The sequence below is a fragment of the Aptenodytes patagonicus genome, chromosome 4 (genome assembly GCF_965638725.1).
Source record: "Aptenodytes patagonicus chromosome 4, bAptPat1.pri.cur, whole genome shotgun sequence".
Classification (NCBI taxonomy): Eukaryota; Metazoa; Chordata; class Aves; order Sphenisciformes; family Spheniscidae; genus Aptenodytes; species Aptenodytes patagonicus.
The window spans coordinates 25008735-25018684 of NC_134952.1; the positions used below are offsets into that span (position 1 = coordinate 25008735).

Here is a 9950-nt window from a genome sequence, read left to right on the forward strand (position 1 = left end):
ATATGAGTTCAGACACTTCTGTAGCTTCCTTTAAAAAAACTCTCTAAATCACCTCAGACAGCAGGTCATCCAGCTGATAAGAGAACAGATAGTAGCTGATGGCTAACCTCTATCTCAAGCATGACTGGATTCATGCACAGTGAGTGAAGTCTCCCTTTTCCCCCCATCCCTCATCCTCAGTGTTGCTTTGATTTATGAAAAAATACAACTCTGAAGTCAGATAACCTTAGTTCTTGAGCACTAAATGAATTTGTATAGAAACCTATCAAATAAACAGGCTTATGAGATATTAGTTTAAAATTGGTATTATCTAAGGTTTAGCATCTACCATCAGTAGGATTTTTTTTTTCCTAATTACTCTTTATAATGAAATATTGAGCACTCCTCAAACCCTCTACATAGTCTAAGTTAACTGACAATGTCAACCATCTATATTGGAATTGAACTAAATTAGTAATGAAGTAACTGTTGCACAAGCCCATTGTTTAGAGTAAGAGAAAAAGCTAGTATTCCACAGATATTGGCATGAAAAGTCTTTGTATTACTACTGCTTCCACACCTGGAATTTGTCTAGTTCTAGGAAAACATTAATCCTGGTTCAACACACAGCAAGTTCACATCCAGAGCAATATGCTCAAACTTTGATGCTGCATTCTCCTTTGGGAGTCTGAATATAGGACTTCAGACAGACTTTTAAAAGATGCCCTCTCACTGGTCCAAATCAACCGGAATTTCTCTCTGCCACTGTGCTGCTACTTAAGCTTAACTGAGCACTAAGGAATCAAAGAGAACGGTTTCAAGAACAAAAAGGGAGTCCTGGACTATGTCAGATTTGCCACCCTATGACTGGGAATCTGGGATATCTAAACTTCCTGAAAATAGTATCAGCTTAACCACCCATTTTCTAGAACAGCTACAGAGACCTGCATTCCCTTGTCTACTCCAAGGGAATATTCCAATATTCTGTTAACTGCTACCCAATTTTACATCTGACAATCAGTTACATGTGGGGAAGATTTGGGGCAGGGAGAAAGGATTTAAACATGGAAAAGAAACAATAGGAGGTGCCCAACTTGTAGGTTTTGTCTCTCATTTTTGTAAGGGGACTTGGGAGAGCAGAGAATACCAACGAGATTAAAGGATTCCTGGGGGTCCATTATGAAAAATAGGGACACGGAGACAGATAGGCACTAGAAGGTTAAGTGAACTCAGGCTTCTAAAAACATGCATGAAGTGACTGGTGAGTCAGAGATAGTGTTATGTCTTAGAAATCAGTTTTTAAAAATACCAGGATCTCCTGATTCAGATCCTTGTTCCAGATACTTTGGGTGGCAAGCTCTGTGAAAGGAGGTAAAAACAAATACAACTTCAAGATATTGTGTGTTTATTAATATACAAAAATAGTCTTCTGGCATTAATACTACTAATTGTGCCCACAAAAAAGCCAACAAGGCCCTAAAGGAAGGAGGACTCACATCAAGAACAGACTCTAATATTAAACGGCAACTTCTCTAGCATGCTTTGGTACCCTAGGGTCTCTCTCTTCATCCTTTAGTCTCAGTGAAAAAAAAAAAAAAAAGAAATAAATCAATACCCTGATCTCTGTGGTCCCATAAGACGGGGTCTAATTTCAGTGGAGAAACTACTCAGTTGGTGAAAGTCAAGAGGGGACAGGGAGGATGGGACAATCACCTCAGTTCTTAGTAACTGCCCAGTTTTCCATTAAATGTGTAATTGTACAGTAAAATTAAAGTCCTCTTCTGTCTGACTATCCTGATGCGTACCATAATAGCAGAGACACTACTCTCGCATCTCTAGATTTAAGTCCAATTTTCAAGTCATTCCTTTTTCTTCAACTAGGTATTATTTAAGCAAGCTAGGAAACAAAGACTTCTAGTTGGAGACTCCTAACTTGAGGAGCCAATCCTTCTGCTGATGCCAAGGAGTTATGCAGATCTATTAAGCACTGGGCAGGAAAGAATACATCATTTCAGCACTGATCCCTTCAGAAATCTTGGATGATTACAAAAGGCTAATATTCAGAAGTGCCTTCGGAAGTTAGGAACCCAAATTCCATGAAAAGATGAAAAAACTTCTGAAGCCCAGAGTTTTAGAAAAATCTTCCTTTAAAAAAGCGAAGGACAGAGACATTTAGGCTTTCAGAACAAGTTGTTCTTTAAGCTACTAACTCATCTGTCTCTAATGACTGTAGTATCTGGGCACGCATAAGTCCACACTCTACACTGAGAAAGTTAAGTTCAGTTAAAAAAGACATTTCTTTTTTAAACTATGAGTCATAAAGACAGAGATACAAAGTAATTAGCACAAGGTCATCCTGTACCTGAACTCAGAACCAAAACTTATCATTGAAGTTCCTAGCTCTCATCTCAGCCAGTAACCTATCCTATTTCTATCTTTTAAATAAATACTAACTTCTATTTCCATCCCAACAGAGGCTTATGCATTAGAAGAGAGGGGATTCATTCCTCAGCCACTGGACTCTTAGCAATTGATATTCCAACCAGGCTCTCTGGATTAGGGGCTGCCTTTTTTTTTTGGTTTTTTTTTTTTTTTTTTTTTTTTTTTTTTTTTTTTTTTTTTTTGCTTTGCCACTCTTCAGTATTACCTGCACATACCTTTAAGGTACACCAGATGAAAAAAATTTTTAGAGGCAACGTGGTCCTACAGAGGGATTGCTTCTTCCTTATACCTATGGTTCCAGTTTGCTGAGGCACAAAGGACCACAATGAATTCATGTGTGTAATCCCAGGTGAGCCACCAGCTCAGAAGCACTACTAAAATGCCGACTACATTGTGTGCACACAAAGGGCTTCTCCCCTTCGTGAGTCTTCCAGTGGAGAGTGAGACTGGAGCTGCGTGTGAAACGGTCACCACAATTTGCACACTCAAATATGCGCTCCCCACGGTGTACTGCCTGGTGCCGGGTCAGAGATGAGATGCGGCTGAAGCTCTTCCCGCACTGCATGCACTTGTAAGCCTTCTTTGTCGTGTGGCTACGCTGGTGCTGGAGAAGGTTTGAGCTGCTGCTGAAACTTTTATTGCACACAGTGCACTGATAAGGACCCTGTCCTGGCGAAGTTCTTCCTGAGACCACAATGTCCTGGAATTCTCTCACATTACAGTTTCTCTTCCCAGACATCCCTGTCTGTCTGTCCTCAGAGGGTATTTTCAAACTGGTATTTTGAGACATTTCACCCTTCTGACAACTTAGGTCACCATTTTGGAGTACGTCTTCTCTTAGATCTCCTGATGACAACTTGTGTTCTTCCGTATATCCAAGCCCTTCCTGGTCATGAGTCTCCATTTTTTTCTCCAAGTCTATCAACCACTGCAGGTAAAAAAAAAAAAAATAAATTTAAAAAGTAATTTGCTATTGTCTGCAAAAAGGAGACTTAATTCTTTAGTACCTGTACTTTGGAGCTAAGAATAAGCAGAGTAGTATGAAAACACACAATAGCATAACCAAAAAATTAGGTTTTGCCACCTCAAGGATGATGAATCTTTTATCCTCAGCTTTCAGAATATAATTTACAGTTGCAGTGAAAGAAATGGTTCTGAGGAACATGGGCAGGAAAACCAGAAAGAGCCAGAAGAGGTTTGGGGGGGGCACAAACTAACTGCCAATTGGCTTAACTATTCCTCCTGAAGTAGCAATTTAAATATGCTTACATATATCACAACCTGAACTGAATCCAAATTGTACAACAACCAAGATCAAGGCTTTCATTGTGCTCGGTACTACAAGAGGGGTAGAAATACATTGGCTTTATGTTTTCTAAGGCATTGATACTATTTTCTATTATCAAAGAAAGAACAGCAATCGTCAAGTTTTAAAGTCGCAAGAGAACATTATGACCATTAAATTTGACCTTTTGCAAAGGACAGGCTTAGAAGACTTAAAATCCAACTCAAATAGACATAGTCTGATTCAACTAATAGTTAAAAACTCAACACAGGAATAACCGAGTTATGCCTATACCTGCATACCTTAGGTATGTGGCAAGCCAAACTGCTTTCTACTTTCTATTCTATAAAAACATGCGAGTTACTCATTTGTGTTTGCCCTAAGGCATTACCGGGCAAGATTTTTTGGGGGACAAACCTGATGGTAGTAAGACCCACTTTTTTTTCTTATGTACTTAAATCCCCTGATTAATGAAAGCTTCCCTCTTTCATCCCCCTCATTTAAACTAAAAGCCTCTCGCTTGAAAGACCAAAAGAGAAAATGGACTCCATAATTTCTGTTTTCATGTTCTTCTTTGCTGAGGTGCCAGATGTGATAGTGGATTTGCTGGTACAGACACCTGAACTAGGGTTACTAGAACAGCCAGCCAAATGTTAGAGAAGAGCCACCTGATCAGGCCATATTATGGCTAAATCCTGCACCTGAAGCATCTCCTGCTTTCCATCCCATCCTCAGTATTTTTCCCCCTGTTCTCCTGTACATAAACCTATGTGCTCCCATCATGTATAGCTTATTATCCATTTCTTGAGGGACCTTCAGTTCTTTAACAACTGAAAGCAGCTTGTATTTGAGTTCTGGTTGCTTGCTTTATCCTGCATCTTTCTGGGCTGGTTGTTCAAAATTAGGCTGTGGCCAGTTAAGCTGAGAGCTGGAAGACTCCCATAATTTCACAGGAGCTACCATCTTCACAGATGTCACTACAGAGCCTTTAAAGGATCTGTAAGCCTAGAAATAAACCAATCACTGTAGAGGTATGGCCTTCAAATCACTAGAAGTCATATCAGGTATCCTTGAGAAATAAGCACCCATCTGACCCTGATTCTTCACACTGCTGTGGTGCTAGAGAATGGATCAGAGAGCACCACTGGTCACATATATTCTTACTCCCATTTGACGTAGGCACAGGTGTTTGCCTATGGAGTTGAAATAACGAACTTTAAAATGCCACGTGGGAGGAGCATTCTTTCATCCCAGCACAAAGGAATACACACTGCTTTTCTTCAACTGAATCTACACTGGACTACAAGTCTTTTCTCAGTCTGCTGTGTCAACTTTGAATTAAATTTTAAAGAATGGTGCATTTAAGATCACGGTACTAGCTCCTAGACCTACTGCCAGTAACGTTAAGTAGTTTTAGAGAGTCCAAATAAGGGTTTCTAAGCCAGTACTTCCCATCTCTGTCACTTCCTCCCATGTGCACTCTTGGGTGAATCACTTTGGGAGTTTATTTCCAAGTACTTCCAAGTCCCAATGAAAGTTACTTTTTAACATGTCCTTAAGTCTTTTTGAGCTTCCACTTGTGTAAGGGAGATAACAATCCTTTTACTTTTAGAATGACATTGATGTTGAAATGCATGAATGTTCACCAAGAGCATAGATATGACAGAAATAGGTAATTAATCCGTCATCTGTGCATTTATTTCTTTAATGCAGGAGATTTAAAGTAGAAGATTTAGTTGTATCTTAAATTTGTAAGCAGGAATGGTCATAACGTTTTGTGCAAAGTACTTCTTAACAGAAACCAGAATTTGGTCAGGACAGTCTCAGCATAGTACTCAAACTAGTACAAATAATGCTTTGTTTTCCACAGGAATTTTAGAAAAAGTTTCACTTCTATTTTTTCCTTCAGACTTTTGGTTCTTCAGTTGAAGTAGAATTAATCATATTATATTTAAGTTTTCATCAAAGTGCACTTATAGATTTGAGTTACCTAGCTTGCTACTTTGTGACAACTTGTATGCCTGAGCCTTAAAGCCTCTCTCTTTTATTCTCCGAGGCTTCTTCCACATTTCAGCATAATTCATGGCATGCTGAGGTCTCCAGTTCCCACCTGGCAGGTAAAAGGAAAGAAACCCTCTTGTAGGTACTAAGGCTGACCTACTTCACTTTGTGTAAAGTCATGGGGATCTCATGGGTTCCTGTTACTTTCATAGCTCATCCTCATGATTCCGTCACAAAATCCCTCATCGGATTATCAGTCCCTAAAGCTCTGAGCTGTCCCCATGAAAAACTGCAGGTGATGGCACTTTGGGAAAAACTAAGATGGCAGAACTTTAAAGGCCTACTATAGACAAATTATCACGGCAAGAAGGAGTCAAAGGCATGACATTTCTATAGTTTCCCTCCTGCCTTAGGTATAAAACCTCATGTCCAGCCTCTGAGTGGTCCTAGATGGAAACCTTATGCTGGAACAGTTGCCTGGGTGCAGCTACCTGGACCACGTTCCCAGACCCAGCTCTTCTGGCAAGATATGCAGGAACTGTTACAGGATATGCATGCCCTTGATCTGCTCCTTTGTATGTCTCTCTGCCTTCAGCTTATAACTCCAGTTGCATATAAGCCCCACAGGTACCCCCAGCCTACTGGAAGCAGAATTGCCTGAACCGCTGGCACTGCTCCTCCACACTGACACTTTCCGCTTGCACAATTACTGCCTTCACTCTGCTATGATCTCTGCTGTCTGCAGTGTTCAGGTTCCTAGAGAACTATCAGCTATTTCTAGGTGACAAGCAAGCTTCACCCATTCAAAGTTACGCAAATAACCATCACTGAGCTTCAACTATGGCAGCTGCAGATTCTCCCAGGCTGAGACAAAAAGGGTAATGCAAGGTCTGAAAAACCTGCTGGCACTGAGCATCTTGACATTTTGCCATGCCTATGGCATGCCAATGGCTAATTATGCCATTGACATGGATCCTACTTTTCTCAGAAATTAATGACAGTGTCTTGTCAATCCACAAGTTTCCCAGTTTATGTCAGTCTCCTCCCACATTTCAGAGCTAACCCTGCCTCTGTTCTTCATCATTATATTAAAACATACCCTAACTAACTTTCCAGCAACACCATTCTAGTTCTAGCACTACAGCCATGTAGTAGGTAGCCTTTTCTTCCCTACATCCAAACTGTGCAGAAATTGCTGAGCCTTAGTATTTAATACCTGATGAAGATCGATCAAATCTGCTCTTGCATCTCTGAGTCAGCAGCAGCAGGAGAAGAGTATTGATGGACTGGCAAGGGCAACAAAACATATGCACATCAAGAAGCGTCACCTGAATGGGTCACAAAAAAGAAGAATTAAAATAAGAACAATTACATACTTTACTGCTACTACCACAAGCTTAAAAAAAAAAGGGGGGGGGGGGGGACAAAAAACCCAGAGAAACAAACAGGAATTCCCCCATACACCAATCACCACAAGGCTCTGAAACAACCAGTTTTCACTGAAATCTCATTATCGCTTATCTAGAATTTGTCTTCCTTGGATGTAATCCAAATATAAAGTAGGCGATAATTCTGCAATTTATGAAGCACCATTTACAAGTTGTTAAACTTACACCAAATGAATTTTCATTTAAAAAGCTGAATGCCATACAGTTTATACAACTCATATAATATTTAGTGTATTTCAAAGAACAGTTCACCGTGGAATTCCACAAATATATTTACTATATAAGATTAAAATTCAGCCCTGATAAACTCCATTTTAAAGCTTTTGTCTGAAATAAAGTACATGTTAATAGAAAAGGACAATACATAAAATACAGCACTTTTTTAGTATCTCATTAACGATAATGCAGTTTTACAGTATTTGAACAGCTCTTTCATGAACCCATTAAGTTGTTATTCTGTTTACATAATTCTCATACTACATAACCATAACTTTAAATGTAACACGTAAGAGCAATAAAATTAATAATACATATTTTCTCCTCACTGCTATTTAGAATTTGCATTTTCAAAAAGCTGAGTGCTTTTCCAGCTGCGACAGCTGGAAATCAATTAATACCAAACTGTCAGAGTCAAGAAACTGAGATAGTGGATCTTCAGTCTCCACCAGTGTGGCAGCTCTTATGAGCTCAACTTTGGAAAATATATAAAAACTGTTGGACAGCAAATACCATCACTTGCACTAGCTATAGAATCCTCTATTACCAACTGCAAGTCATATTTAAAAATACGGTATGTTAAAAATACGGTATGTTATGCTATCTCAGCCTTCAAAAGGAAGGCATGCTTAGCACACTACTGCAAGAGCTATCTTAAGGCAGACGCATGCGAGTCCTACGGTGGAGGGAAGCACGTGTGGGCGCACTGGCAGAATGGAGACAAAATGATTTTGAAACTCTCCAAGTTTTCTGACTTCAGGAAGGAGCTACTTTCTACACGATTTGACCACACATTTACTCTCCTTTTATAGGCTGTGTAACTACATCCACAGTATGCCGTCATAGTAATTTCTTACAGCACACTGTAAGTACCATAGCATTAAAATTGGAGTCTTTAGAAACAAGCAGAGAGATCAGGAGCCGCTGGGACTCGCCCCACTGCCCCCTCACCCGCCGCCTGCCCGGGGTCAGGGGACATGGAGGGGCTGCCACCCCTGCCGCCCACTCGTCCCACCTCTGGAGGCATTCGTGGCGCCGCCGGGAGAAACTGCCTCCACCTCGGGTTTCAGCCCAACCTGGGTTCCTTAGGCTGGAAACAGGTGCTGTCCCTCAGACAGGCGTACTAAAGCGCCAAGTGGTGGATGCGACAGGAAAACGGGAGGCGCCAAATCCCCCTTCGTGTTGTTCGTCTGGGCCTAAGAATAATAGCGCAAACTGCTTACCCAGGTCACGTTTCAATTCTGCAGGGATTCCCGCCTTGAAGGAACCATTTTGTGTCCCAGGCAGAAAACGTAAGGCCGTGGCAGACCTTTCAGCAACTCCGGAGGGCTAATTACACAACTCCGGAGTTGTGCAATTACCTGTTAGGCAAGAGGTCGGAGTCCAGGGCCTCCCTAGAAATTTTTCTGTTTTGTAGCATGTTACTGCGTCTCCTCTCCGACTCCTCCTGGCCCCAGGCACTGTGGGAAGGCAGACCTGATACTTTGAAAAAGCGGCTGAAAAACAGAATCCTGTTTCTAAGCCCAGTCAAGTTCCTCAGTCCCCTCTTCATGTTCTGCTGCTGCCCGGACAAACCTTTCGTTCTCAGTTCGCTATTGAGATTTCACCTCAGTAAAGAGGGAAATCCAGGCCTTGATGACACACACTCTCCCACCCAGGTAGAACAATAAAGGGCTGCCTAAACTAACAAAATGCTCTTAGCTCCCCCCCCCCCCCCGGCTTATTAGTCCAGCCAGACATTCAATGCCCCCACTGCAGGTTTTTTCTTTACGGTGGACAAAGCTTAGGCCACAACAGAAACACTGTAGGGTATGACAATCCATTCACAAGAGCTTCCCAAAGAGATTTCTTAACCCTGACAGAAAAACTATAAGGGGGGGGGAGAGAAGGAAAAAAAAAAAAAAAAAAAGAGACAAAAAAAAAAGAGAGCACCGACTACCACCGACTGAGTGCTCTCTTTAAGAGTTCAAATAAAACATATGCAGCGCTTACAAAAAACAAACATTCCCAACTCTGTAACACCACCACTGGGAGCCCTATTCAAACACATTCAAAATGTTATGAATCCTTCCACATCTTGGCAAAGCTTTTCGCAGCTTTTAGGTGTCTTGTCCATTGGTACCATTCACACACGGAACCGGGTACAGGACTCGGAGTCCCACCTAACTCCACGTTAGCAGAAAAGCGAAGCATAGCAGTTAATTCCCGACGGTGTGAAGTACACAGAAGGAGCAAGACAAACAGATACAGCTGTCTACAAATTGTGTTAGAACACATAAAACGTTCCTACAAATGAATATATGGACATATGTATATCAGTTAAAAAGTTAGAGATTAGTGTGATGGGAGTGACAAAGGAGGCCACTTTTGAACTTTCAAGCTAAGCCTTACAAAATTCCTTCACGACGAGCACACTTACTGCTGACGGCCAATTCCCACACAATATTAAGCACCGTCACTACAAATACAAACCCCTGTCTTTACCCGCTCTGTTTCAGGCTGGCTGTGAGCACACCGTCCCGCGGAGGCCTGCGGGTCGGCGGCGCCGCTGGCTGCGGCCCGGACGGCTGGCGGCGGCC

The 9950-nt window shown here is 41.5% G+C and overlaps 1 long non-coding RNA gene across 1 annotated transcript; it reads right to left on the reverse strand.

The window, feature by feature from the left end:
- Positions 1 to 305: 305 nt before the first annotated feature.
- LOC143159369 (uncharacterized) lies at positions 306 to 8995 on the reverse strand. The gene is made up of 3 exons (XR_012995166.1): positions 8733 to 8995; positions 6924 to 7035; positions 306 to 3349 (listed from the first exon to the last, which is right to left on the reverse strand). It is a non-coding gene; the product is annotated as an uncharacterized LOC143159369 (long non-coding RNA).
- Positions 8996 to 9950: the final 955 nt, after the last annotated feature.